Consider the following 14,705-nt stretch of genomic DNA (forward strand, 5'->3'; position numbering starts at 1 on the left):
CAAAAGGACACAGGGAGAAGACTCCCCAATGGATGATTGTACAGCGGCTTACATTTCCAAAGGACTTCTTTTTGTTAGCAATGTGACTTTGCCCTTTTTTCTTAACTATATTTAATTGATATTCTAGCCCTTATAAAAGGAACACTGGAAAAGTCTATTGAAAATGTTTTCTACTTAGAATTAGACTAGATTGTTTTAAGATTTGCTTTTTGCTTAGGGCTGGAGAAATATTGATAATTCTGTTTGTAATAATATTCATAACTCTCTCCTGCTAATTGTTAATTATGACCCAATGCTTTGTTCCCTTTGTACTCCTGCTTATACCTTATATTATCCTGCTTAATGAAATGTTTAGAATGAAAAATGCCCATCTAGCAATGGATTAGGATATTGATGAATTTATGAAAATAAATATGCAAAATATTTTCTATGTTCCTACTAGATCATAGGAATGTCTTTAGTTCATGCTAAAAGGACCATCAGTTAAAGATTGCAGGAATCACTGTTAGCATGACCTGAAAGCCATTTTGTACTTGGCAGCCATCTTAGTTAGCCATGTGCTTGCCATGTGCTTTCTCCCTGTACCAGGGCCTTGCACATGGTCAGAAAGGCCTATCTGATAGAATGCACCAGCTCCTAGTATAGAACTGTCAGGCTTTTCTTGCTGATGTAAGGAGAAATGTCTCTCCTCCCACTTTGTTGAGCAAGCAAATGTTGTATACCCATATTAGTCAATTTGCATGCTGGTATGTGCCAGGACATCCCCTTGGTTTTATGCTGACTAATGAAACCTATGCATATATAGGACCCCTCTTCTCTGTACTCCTTAGAATGCCTCCTACAGTAGCCTGAGGATACCTTATGACACAGTCTCCCTCATCTGAGGTTAATAAATGCATAATTTTTATATTACATCTTCTGTGTCAATCTCTTCTTTGTTGGTTAAATGGACCAGGTGTATCAGTGAACCCCTTAGGATGCATATATTTCTTCAGTTGCTTCATCTACCTTGGCCACAGCATCTTCTGTTTCTTCTTTATTATCCGCCTGTGGTAACTACGGCTAATATCACCTCAGAAACACCCATTACTTCGGCATCCCTTTCACCAGCCCTTACACTACCAACCCAGCCAATATTTACATTATTGTCCGGCACTTCTGTTATTACTCCCACTGTTTTTTGCTATCCTCTGACGTCATAGAATATTGAGACACTAGTACGTGGCCCTGAGGATAGGGATGAAATTCAAGGAGCGATTAGGATGGATGTTGATACAGTCTGATGTTAGGGATGCTGAAAAAAAGGTGGTGGCTAATCAAGCAGCCTAGTGTGCTCGTAACCTCATTTACAGTGTGGAGGATGTGTGGCTTGTGATGAAAGATTATGAGCCGTTTGTGCAGCAGCATGCCCTTAAACATATGTAGGCTACTTTGATTGAACTGTGAGAATAATGTTTCAATGATGTAGCATCCCAAATTATTTATGATATTAGGGATCATGTATAAGCTGCTCGTATGGCACCTGGTTAGGTTTTCAATAATGTTGCGACGCTAGTCGCTTATCGGAATAGGCTGCTTGAGAAGAGTCCAAACACAGCATCCCAGTTTCCGATGGGAAAGTGCACCCCATATACCACCATGAAATTCCAGAGTTTCTGGCTCAAAATGTCAATGTTACTAGGCCTCTGGGAGAAGCCAGTATATAAGAACAGTGGATTTACACTCCATGGAAAAGGAGTGAGGTTTTGGCCCTTAAGACTCAGTTCCCTGACCCTAGGAAAAATCCTACTGCGTATTATAACGCATTGACTGAGGCCGCTTCATTAACAGTGATCACGTCGTTGTTGCTTTGTGATATTGGATATCAATATGTCCTTTGGTATACTGGTGCCTGTTTATATTTGGAAACAGGTGCATACACAAAACCACATTGTAGAATTGGGTGGTACCTGGGATCAGATCAAAGCATGGGACCAGTAGAGGAATCCTGGGGAGAAGCCTAAGGCCGAGATACTAGCTTTGCCTGGTCAAATTATTACGTATACGCATTCTATTTATTCCACCGAGAAGGGTAGACTGGGACAAGTTAACGACATGTCGCCAGAAGAAAGTTGAGAGTGTGTCTGATTTTTTCACTCGGTTTGAAGGTGTGTTTTTAAATTTTAGCGGACAGGATTTGTCGGTGGAGGGAGGTGTCCGATTGTTCGTTAATAGATCTGTTACAAACTTACTTCCTGAGATTGCAACTAGGTTACAGGCCTCTGAGAGCACTTGATCTACTTTCTCCCCTTCAGTAATATTGAGTATGGCACAGCATTATGAGCACAGGGACAATGAGGAGAAGGAAAACGTGGAGAAAAAACATAAAGACAGATTCCACATACTAGCAGGACTACTACGCCGGTAGGACAGAATCAGTGTGCATACTGTAAAGAGGAGGGACACTGGTGCAGCGAGTTTCCTGTGCTTTTGCAGAAGGTAGCGGCCCTAAGGGGACGAGGAACTCGTGGACGGGGCTGCAGAGATGTTGGCTGGAACGGTGTTCAGTTAGTTGGGACATCACAGGGTCGCACTGACCAGAGCTACTTTGACGACCCTAGGGGCAAACAGTACTACCACAATGACTATGACAAAGACAAGGTAACGGTACTGTCTCACAGCTAGGACAGCCAGGGATAGAGTGAGGGGCTAGTTCAGATACCTGTATATCAGTGCAGTCCTTACGTTACTGCAGATTTGCATGGCTCAGCTAAGAAATGTTTGGTGGTACAGGTGCAATGAATAGCTCTATCTCTCGTTCACTGGTCCCCGGGGCAGCTCTGTCTGGCCATAATAATGTTTTGTTAGGATTTTCTGGTGTACCGGTTGGTAGCCACATTTCCAAACCTCTTACAATGATTATAGGTCCTTTTACTGTGGATTTGCCATTTTTGTTGACTTCTAATTATGAAAAGAAATTAATTGGTTTTGGATTTATTAAAGAAATTGCGTGCTATCATTTATTGTTCCACAGATGGTGTTTTCATGATGATGGGCCCGAATGTAGTCAGCTCTAAGCAGTGTTTATTCAAAGATGCACCCCTCCCTGCTGAATTTAAGGATGTGCTGCCCACGTTGTGGACAACAGGTAACACAGACGTAGGACTATTGCAGATTTCCCCAGTTTCCATAAAAGTGAAAGACAATGATATTTTGCCTTGCATTTCTCAGTACAAAAACCGTAAGAGAGCCTTATTGAGGATTATACAGGATCAGATTACGTCAGGAGTTGTTGAAGAGACAACTGCTAATGTGTGTAATAGTCCTATCCTTACCATTCTTAAGAGGGTACCTTCAGGTTTCTCTGAAGATCTACAAGATATTTATCATTTTGTGATAGACTAATAAAAAAATGGTAGTTCCTCATTTCCCAGTAATCTCTAACATTACTGCTCTTCTAATGATGACTCCTTCTTCTGCTAAAATATTTTCTGTCATTGATTTAAAAAATGCATTCTTTAGTGTCCCAATCCATCCAGACAGCAGGTACTTATTCGGTTTTACACTTGCTGGCAGAAGCTTTAGATTCTGTCACATTCCTCAGGGCTATACTGAGAGCCCTAGTATATATAGTCAAGCTTTGAAAGCCCAATTTTGACTCACTCGCTGCTCCCCTCAGGTAATATATTGCTCCAATATGTAGATGACCTTCTCATCGCCTTTGACACTGAAAATGTTTGTAAAGCCAGTACAGTTAAATTGTTGCAGCATTTGGCACACCATGGGCATAAAATGTCCCTTTCCAAATTTCAATATTGTCGACAGGAGGTCACCTACTTAGGTCACCTACTGTTGAAGAAGGGTAGAAGCTTGACTCCTGAGATTATCAGTACAATTGTTAAAATGCCTATCCCTCAAACTCAAAAGGATGTGCCCGCTTTTATTGGCAGTACTTCCTATTGTTGGCACTGGATCCCTAACTATTCTTTACTAACTAAGCCGTTGTAGTATTAACCACTAAAGATGTGCATGAGCCCTTGCTTTGGATGCCTGAATGTCAGCAGTCTTTTGAGCAATTAAAAGTCACACTTTGCTCTGCGCCTATGCTTGGTATGCCAGATTATGCGAATCCGTTTGTTCTGTACATACAAAAAATGACTAATTGTGCACTCTCTGTTTTAACACACACCTTTGGAGGTATGCAATGGCCTTGTGCTTATTTTTCTGCAATTCTTGACCCTGTCGCAAGATTACACCCAAGCTGTCTAAGAGCGGTCACTGCTGTGGCCATTTCTATAAGGCAATCGGCTGGGCTCATACTTGATACTGATCTCACAGTAATGGTGCCCCATGCTGTGGATACCCTGTTGAATACGTCTAAGACATAGCACCTCAACAGAGCCCGCCTGACCGGTTAGAAGCTAACTCTCTTTTCCCCACATGTCATGATTAAAAGATGTGCCACTTTGAACCCAGACACATTGCTACCCCTCCCTTCTAAAAGTGAGGAAACTGACACACATAATTGTGCCTTCCGGACAGAGGAAGAGACGAAAAGACAGGTAGACCTAACTGAGATTCCCCTATGTGAACCCCAAAGGGAACTGTACTACAACTGCTGCATACGTGATCACGACACTGCACACAGTAGTTGGGACATCACGGGTACCCTATCAGTCGGTCCAAGCTGCAGAGCTCATTCCCCTAATTCGAGCCTGTGAATTGAGTGAGGGACTGGCTGTCAATATCTATACTGACAGTCAGTATGCCTTCGGCGTCGCCCATTATTTTGGGTGGCTATGAGCAGAGAGAGGGCTTCTTACTTTTCATGGGATGAAGATCCAACACAGCCCCCTTATTCATAGGCTTTTGTCAGCTTTGACACTCCCCATGAAATGAGCGATCATAAAGTGCAGCGCCAACAAGAAAGTCATGATGATGTGGGTAAGGGGAACAACTTTGCAGATCGGACAGCTAAAGAGACAGCCCGAACAAAGATGAAAAGAATGTTTGTAGCATTTCCAGCTAGGTGGGTGCCCGAGACCACCATGTTTGAGGATACAATGGAAAATGTTAAGGAGATACAAAGTGGCAACTATTGAAGAATAAGCGACATGGCAGGAAAGCATAGTATGTTTGGATGAGGATGGGTGTTGGACTGATAAGTCAGGGAAACAGAGATGGATGCTCCCAGATGCATATGTTCTTCTCATAGTCACCATGGCGCACGGGCCAGATCACATTAGTGCCAAAGGTATTTGTCAGTTGTTAGACCCTGTATGACAAAATTATAACATCTCGAAGACAGCCACTCATTTGGTTAAATATTGTATGGTTAGATGATGCACACTCCTGGAAAAAGTACCCCTACGCCACCTGGTAATTTTGCTCCCCCCCACCTTTCCATTTGAGGTCCATCAGCTTGATAATAAAGACACAGATTGAGTCAGTAATTTGAAATATGTTTTAGTGGTTGTTTGTGCATTTAGTAAAAGGGTTGAGGCTTATCCCACCAAAGAAAATACATAGGGGGTCATTAGGATGGCGGACGGACTTGCGTCCGTCCGCCAACCCTGAGTTTGAGGGACCGTCCGCATGGGCAGCGGCGGTCCCTCCATAGCAATTAGGATGTGACCGCCACCCTGGCGGTCACATCCTGTATGTTTTACATTGCGGCGGATGCTGCTTGAAGCAGCATCCGCCGCAATGCAAAAAACGAAAGGTGTGCATTTGCATGCACAAAGCGGCAGGCACCGTGGCCCCTCCAGAACAGCCACGTAGGTGCTGCTTGGAGAAGGAGACGGGAACACCATGCCCACACCACTGGAGCCGCCATCTTGGGGGTCAGTTGGGTTGGCGGGCTAGTTGTTATAGCCTATCTGGTCTCTGGAGCTTAAAAGCATGCAAAAATATGCACGCGCGCACCTGTTTGGGGATTTCCTGAGGCGGAAGCCGGGAACCCACGTAAAATCTTGCTTGCACTTTTAAAACTTGCACAATTGCCTTTGAAAAATTATTTTAATCTGCTTTACCTGCACACGTGCCTCCCACCCCTCCAGAACAGCAGAGTAGGTGCTGCTTGGAGAAGGAGATGGGAACACCATGCCCACACCTCTGGAGCCACCATCTTGGGGGGTCAGTTGGGTTGGCAGGGTAGTTGGTGTAGCATTTCTGGTCCCTGGATCTTAACAGCAGGCAAAAATACGCACATGCGCACCTGTTTGGGGATTTCCTGAGGCGGAAGCCGGGAACCCACGTAAAATCTTGCTCGCACTTTTAAAACTTGCACAATTGTCTTTGAAAAATTATTTTAATGTGCTTTACCTGCACACGTGCCTCCCGCCCCTCCAGAACAGCCAAGTAGGTGCTGCTTGGAGAAGGAGACGGGAACAATGTGCCCACACCACTGGAGCCACCATCTTGGGGATCAGTTGGGTTGGCGGGCTAGTTGTTATAGCCTATCTGGTCCCTGGAGCTTAAAAGCAGGCAAAAATAAGCACACGCGCACCTGTTTGGGGATTTCCTGAGGAGGAAGCCGGAAACCCACGTAAAATCTTGCTCGTACTTTTAAAACTTGCACAATTGTCTTTGAAAAATTATTTTAATGTGCTTTACCTGCACACGTGCCTCCCGCCCCTCCAGAACAGCAAAGTAGGTGCTGCTTGGAGAAGGAGACGGGAACACCGTGCCCACACCACTGGAGCCACCATCTTGGGGATCAGTTGGGTTGGCGGGCTAGTTGTTATAGCCTATCTGGTCCCTGGAGCTTAAAAGCAGGCAAAAATATGCACGTGCGCACCTGTTTGGGGATTTCCTGAGGCAGTAGCCGGGAACCCACGTAAAATCTTGCTCGCACTTTTAAAATTTGCACAATTGTCTTTGAAAAATTATTTTAATCTGCTTTACCTGCAAACGCGCCTCCCACCCCTCCAGAACAGCCAAGTAGGTGCTGCTTGGAGAAGGAGATGGGAACACCGTGCCCACACCACTGGAGCCGCCATCTTGGGGGTCAGTTGGGTTGGTGGGCTAGTTGTTATAGCCTATCTGGTCCCTGGAGCTTAAAAGCAGGCAAAAATACGCACGCACGCACCTGTTTGGGGATTTCCTGAGGCGGAAGCCGGGAACCCACGTAAAATCTTGCTCGCACTTTTAAAACTTGCACAATTGTCTTTGAAAAATTATTTTAATCTGCTTTACCTGCACACGCGCCTCCCGCCCTCCAGAACAACCGAGTAGGTGCTGCTTGGAGTAGGAGACGGGAACACCATGCCCACACATCTGGAGCGGCCATCTTGGGGGTCAGTTGGGTTGGCGGGCTAGTTGTTGTAGCCTATCTGGATATGCTCTATAAAATGAGCACACCGACCTGGATGTGCAGCGGACGTGCTCAGCGGGTCCGCCACCGGCGTGCCAAAGGCTAGCCCGTCTGTGCCCGTCCGCGCCCGTCCGCGCCAGACCGAGTCGGGAGGCGGGAGATGCTGCTCAAATCATTCCCGCAGCCCCATCCTCCACTTGCCACATCTACTTGGTAAGCACTCTGCGGGAGATAAGATTAACTGCCCCAACAAGTGCGGATTGGTGAGTTGTTGTGGCCTCTCATTCCCCGCTACCTTAGAGGGCCCTGTGGCCTGTATAAAATGTAAATTTCAAAGCCTCTCGGCCAGCTACACGGTCATTAAGCCCTTATAAGACCATATTCAAATGCATAACATATCAAAATACATCCTATGTAATGTCATATCCCTGGTAAAACATCCCACTAATCACCCCGTTATTAATCTGGCCATTCCCGCAGATTACAAATTCATTCACTTAAACAGAACGGGGAAATCAGGTGGTGGTATAGGGATTGCCTTCAAGAGTCACTTAAAAGTGCAATGGCTTTCCACTTTGAGTGACACTATTATGGAACTGGGAATTTTTATCTTGGGATAGGGCACTACTATACCGGCCCCCCCCGGCCCTAAAACGAATTTCATCAATAACTTGATGGAACATATTGCCATGCAGGTGCTGGCCTCTAGTAATTTCGTTCTATTGGGGGATTTTATCTTTCATGGGGAAAGCGCAACAAACCCGGATGTCTTGAAGCTCACTTCCATCTTGAGTGACATCGGTCTATCACAAAGGGTATGTGGTCCCACTCACTATGCCGGCCACACATTAGATCTCATTTTTACTAACTCCGAAGGAGTAAGAGTACTTCCCCCTTTCCCTTTGATCTGGACAGATCATTTTATGATCCAATTCTCCCTCCAGCTCCATTCCAAGACAGCCGTCTCAACGCCCCAGAACTTACTTTGGAAACTTTTAACAAAACATTTGACCAACTATGGGTAGATCCAGGTAAACTCCAGCAGGATCCCTCAGATTTGCTGGCTACGTTTAACTCCATTCTAGAAAAAACGTTTGATGCAACTATACCAGTGAAAAATAGCATCTCGGCCGATTTCTCCTCTCCCCCAGCATATAAACAGTCACCGCCACAATCTCAATTACTATGTGACTCGATAGCATCATTTTTCCAGGACAAAATCGCCACAATCTATGCTAATTTCCCGAATGCGAGCCCACCCATCACGTATCCCATCTTGACCGGGGACATCCGTCTGACACCGGCCACTTCAATCAGTTTGCTGCCATCTCGATTGAAGAGATAAATAACGTACTTTGGGCTGTGAAATCAGGTTCCCCAGCGGATTTATGCCCTCCAAGTACCATGGCCCTCCTCTCCCCCACATGTGCCCCTTTAATACAAACATTTTTTAACTCCAGGCTGTATTCCACCCACATGGAAGGAAGTCTTTGTGCGTCCCATTCTGAGGAAAACATCCACAGACCCTCAGGTGCTAGGGAATTATAGACCCATATCTTTGTTGCCACTGTTGGGTAAAACGCTAGAATCAGCGATAAATAAACAACTCAGCCAGTACTTGGAACAAAATAACATCCTTGACCCTTCTCAGTCGGGCTTTCGCCCCGGCTTCAGTACAGAAACAGCCATTCTGGCTGTTACTGACTCGATACGACTCACCCTCGATGCAGGAGGATCTATGATACTGATCCGATTAGATCTCTCTGCTGCTTTTGACACTATATCTCATCAATTGCTGGCAGGGAAACTACAGGAGTATGGCATTGGGGGTGTGGCCCTGCAATGGCTAAGGAACTTCCTTACGGGCAGATGCCAAACGACTATTCTTGGTTCCATTGCATCTCAAAAGTTCCTGCTAGATAAGGACGTGTCTCGGGGCTCGTGCCTGAGTCCCACGCTCTTTAATGTTTATATGGCCCCCCTAGCTAAAATTGTGCAACCTTTTGGCTTCGAGATAGTCTCATATGCCGACGATACACAACTGCTATTCCCGATCGGCTCAAACCACATGGATGAGAAATTTCAGTTCTCAGGAGGAATTCTGGCTATCCCGGAGTGGAGGAGGGAACGCTGTCTCCAGCTCAACCCGGGAAAAACGGAGTTATGCTCCTGGGTAGAGCTGCCCACTCCTGGTCAGCCGACTGGTGGCCAGCAGAGCTGGGAGAGGCTCCCACCCCCTCTTCCTCAGTTAAAATCTTTGGTCAAATCCATAGCACGGTCATGTTACTACAGCCTCCGGCTGCTACGCAAAATACTCCCGTATCTACCATTAGAACATCGCAGAACCGTAGTTCAGGCTTTGGTCATGAGCAAACTTGACTACGGGAATGCATTGTTGGCCAAAGTAGGAGATACAGCGTTAGCCAAACTGCAGGTGATCCAAAATACTGCAGCCAGGATGGTTCTGAACAGTCCCCCAGGATCTCCATCTCTCCATCTGGTCAGAGAATTACACTGGCTTCAAGAGAAAAAGAGAGTTCTTTTTAAGACCTGCTGTCTCTCATTTAAAGCCCTTAAAGGGGAAGGCCCCCGTTACCTACAAAATAAGCTGTATAAGCATACATCTGAATGTAATCTAAGATCAAATTCTCAGGCACTCCTGAGGGCCCCCCATATCTGTTTGAGCTGTACAGGAGGTAGAGCCTTCTCATACGTTGCCCCCAAACTCCGGAACTAGCTACCTGAGGCTCTGCGGAAATCAACATTTTTCCTAACCTTCAGGAAACAACTGAAAACTTTGAAGTTCTAATGTAAAGTGCCTCCGGAGAAATTACTCTCCCGACCCGCTAGATGCCTTCCGCCAGGTTAAGCGCCGAGATGCCCCCGGGTGATTCATGCGCTATACAAGAAACCAATAACATAACTTAACATAACATCCTGGAGAACATGGGATTTCTTCAAACGCTAAACTCGAACAGCTCCACCGCTGGTGCTCAAAAATGCCAATATTGATGAAAATAGGAGTCTACCAGTGAGGATCTAATGGACACTGGGAACTTTTTTCTTAGTCATTAGTCTTATTACATTCTTTTTTTCCTCTGGTCTCACTATGTATCCTTTTGGTCTGCCCATTACTGAGGAAGAGCTGCCATATGCACCTCCGCGCCCAGAGCGGGGTTGGTCCACAAAAATTAAAATAGTTTTTTTTTCCATAATTGCAATTGGATTGATATTTGTGTTGTGGCCATCTTGGTTTTTGGAGGAAAAGTATCCAGCATGTTCTTTGATTGGGACAACATCTGTCCCCCGAACACATGTTTGTTACTTTGGTCCCTCACAAAGGAGAACATAAAAAAACATTTGCAGACAATGTGCTTTTACAAATGTTTCATCAGGGCCATGATACATCCAATGCTACTAATTGCAGGATCTGTGGATTACTCCCCTCAGTTACACATAAAAGTGATGTTTTATTATCGATGCCATTATCTTACCTAGGAACTTGCAAGGGGTGGTTTGAACTGTTTACTATGGTGCATTATAATTTTCATTTCTCTGCTATGAATATGACATCTGCTGACTCCCGCACTATCTTAAAATATATACGTTTCCATCAAGGGTATACTCCCGCGAGGCTAGGAGAACAAGAGACCCATGGTACATTGTCTCCAACAGCTTGCATGAACGTATCAGCAGGTAACGAACAAACCATTGTTCAAATTGAAATGTTAGATTTCCAGGGGTTCAATGCTTCTGAATATTTCCGGTCTTTTCAGACTCAAAATATTAATAAGGACAAAGCGATGCCCATGTTAGTGGACAACACAACAGCTGGATTTTGTGTTCAGGGAACAGGGAATATGAAAGTTGGAGAGAGTAATTTGAATTACACATACAAGTTGAGTACCATTAGTAGCCTGCCTTTGCTCCCACCATATAATGTCTATTTCGTTTGCGGATCCCAAGCTTAGGGTTAGCTATGGCCAGGTATATGTTATTTCTCTTTCCTCCTTCCCCCAACGTATAAAGCACCATCCAATTACCATAAGGACCATTGATTGCAGCGCAGGAGTGCATACCTGCTTCGAGTTAAAAGGGTTATTAATACAGAAGATATAGATCAGACAGATACTACTTTGCAACAGTTCACAGATGCCATGAAAGGTATTGTGACCTTTTCGGGCCCATGTCCAACAGCCTTTCTATCCGTCGACTCACCAGAGTGGTTCCATGTTTAAATATCGATAACAAAAATATAGTCAACAAAAATATCGATGTAAAAATATAGATTACAAAAATATCGACTCTATACTTAAACAGGTAAGTACAATAATATTGACTCATAAAATGTCGATGTGAAAAATATTGATGTAAAAAATATTGACTTTAAAAAATGACATAACTTAAATTATTGTAATTAAATAATATTATTATTATTAACAAAATAAATTAAGTTTAATATATATTTTAAATAATTATAACAAATACAATTTATTTCATAAATATAAACACAAAAAATTTGTACATATACATATTTTTACTTAAATAAATTTTATTAATTATTATCTTTATTTAATTTATAAACGTTATTAATTATATAAAAATATAATAAACACATATATAAATAATTTAAAATAAAATAAAATATTCTATATTTAATTAAGACATTAAACTAGTTATAAAAATAATACATAGATAGCAGGAGGGTAAAAACAGTAGGGAAAGCACTGGATAGCGTAGGGATAAAAATTACTATTCCCACTCCAGAGTGTGCAACAGTAGGGAAAGTGCTGGATATTTTTGTAATCGATATTACTTACCTGTCATTCGATATTCTTGTCAACTATATTTTTCTTTTCGATATTTCTTCCAAATTATATTTCTGCGGCGATATTAATGTCTCACGATATTTCTCCTTTGATATTCCTGCTCTGCACCACCAGAGTTGTAGAAGGGGTAATTATTAATACGACAGTAGGGATTCTGACAAATATTACAGCTGAGCTCCAGGCTACGAGGATTGTTGCTTTAAAAAAATGGTATGGTGTTAGACGTCATCCTTGCTAACAGAGGATGGGCCTATTGTGTCATTGACAGTAGCTGTTGAGTATACATCCCAGACCACACCCCCAATGTATATGCCACCATACAGAAGTTGCATAGGCTTTCATCCAACATACATCAGGAAAATGGTACCTAGACACTCTCTGGATGGTTCTGGGGTATATTCACGTCCTGGGGTTGGAATATCCTTGCTTTCCTAGCGGTAGTCGCTGTTATTTTCCTCACCTGTTGCCTCTGTATACAATGTCTCCCAGCCTGTTGCACTTATTGTATCACACTGCTTACCCCAAAGCAGAAGGCGCCCATCCATGATACTAATGTTGTGATTATGACTCAGAAGGAGATAGCTTGCTTTATGCAAATAGATGAGGGTATATTGGAGGACTCCTTTTCCCTTGATGCTGAATACCTGGAGTGCTCTGACGTTTGAAGATTATCTGGTATATATGTGCTATGCTGTGCTCTATGTACTCTCAACGTCTAATGATTAGCTCATGCTAAAAGGAGGGTATGTTGAAATGTAAATGTTACACTTTCACATTGCTCATGTATTGCTCTATGTAAGGTTAGCATTTGCGGCACCATTTTAAGTTGAGCCACCATTTTGAGCCATGATCAAAACTAGTTTCTGTCTCACTCTTTCTGCCTCAGCAGAAAGCAGATGCAATATTTTTTTGTATTTCAAGGCTGAACTTTGCTGTGCTAATTAATAGACTGTTTTTGTCATCGCATACCTTTCTCGCTAGATAGGCCTGTTCCCACCCTTAGAGCAGCGGGTGCAGGCAATATAACCTTGATGTTGTGATAACATGTACCCAGTCCTGGGATTGCAACTCATCCTTCTGTATCTCCATTGTTCACTAGCTACCAACTGGAAACTTCCCAAATCTGGGCATGTCCTGAAAATGTACATTATACGTTGTCCTGGGGGTAGAAGTCAGTCACTCTGCAGCAATGTAAGGAAGGTGGTCAGACTGGACTACGCTCGAGTGTACTTTCAATAAATGTTTTTGGTTGGTATTCTCTACTGTCTGACTGAATCTTCATTTGTGAAGAATGCTGAGAGGTGGTCGTGAGTGACCCGGGTGGCCCTAACCAGATCACTTCCTTCAAGGCCACCATCTTCTTTGATCATTTAATAAACTGATCGTTTGTTGGAGTAAGAGATGAGAAAGGGTTGTCAGAGGTGTGCAGATTCATTCACCAATGCAGCATTTATTGTGGTGAGCTTTAAGCTACCTTTTTGTGCTTCATTTCGAGTTACCCTGTCTGATCTCAAAACTACTTTTAACAGTCGTAGATCGTCATTAGGATTTGGGTGGAGCAGAACTTGGCAGTATAACTCAGCTCTACCTAATCACAAATGGTGCATTGTTTTCCCACTCAGTATTCTCGTGTACTGCAACACTGGATTTGATTTTACTGGCAGCAAGTCTGGCTGGTAAAGTCTCTAGCACAGCCAGGCCCTCGGCCCCACTTGACAGTCCAAGGCAAATCGAGTTTTGGAATGTCAATTTGCAACTCCTTAAGTGGGTTTTAGAAACATTGATTTCTGTGCCAATGTGGTAGAGATGTCCGCACTGCCATTTATGCCTGCCGGGAATCCCTTTGTGGTAAATTCAGTTCAACAATTATATTTTCTACACAATTTACCTTTGTAAATAGGGCACTTTGTGTTCATGACATGTTTCATGAATACTACTCCCACATAAAATCACCACAATCACTCTGATTGTACCTTGAAATCACAAGTTTGGTCCTATATATGTTTGCAAAGTTGTGGTGACCAAACAAGGGTTCTTTCATAACATTTTCCCAGGATATTAGTTGGCTGAATCCCCTTTTGAGCCTTGCTGGAGATTCCCCTACAATGCCAGTTTTTTCATCTAGCACATTATATTGTTCTTTTATTCCTATTAATTCCAGTCCTAGGTGAGGTTAGCAACTCACCTTTTATGAAAAGTCTATAAGTAACAATAACAATAGTAATCATAGAAGGCAGTGAATGGTCCACTCCTAATGTATCAAATGCAATATTGAATTTGCTTTCCATAATGTCTTGATCATGACATTCTAATCAACACAGTTGAAAACCAATCAGAGCAAATGTAACCTGATTACTTAGACCACACAGATCCAATGTACATTTTGTGCCATGCCACCTTCCTGAGACATTTGCTTAGAGAGAGACAATTCAATTGTTTATCCCGGCAAAAATGTTTACTCTTGCCTTTTATGAGATTGAGGCCAAAACCAAAAACTTTAATGCAAAGACAACTATAAACCTTGTCTACTTCTTATTTCATCCATACCTGTGCTTAATCGATCGTCAAGTACAGCCTTGAAC

Source organism: Lissotriton helveticus, chromosome 7 (genome assembly GCF_964261635.1).
Source record: "Lissotriton helveticus chromosome 7, aLisHel1.1, whole genome shotgun sequence".
NCBI lineage: Eukaryota > Metazoa > Chordata > Amphibia > Caudata > Salamandridae > Lissotriton > Lissotriton helveticus.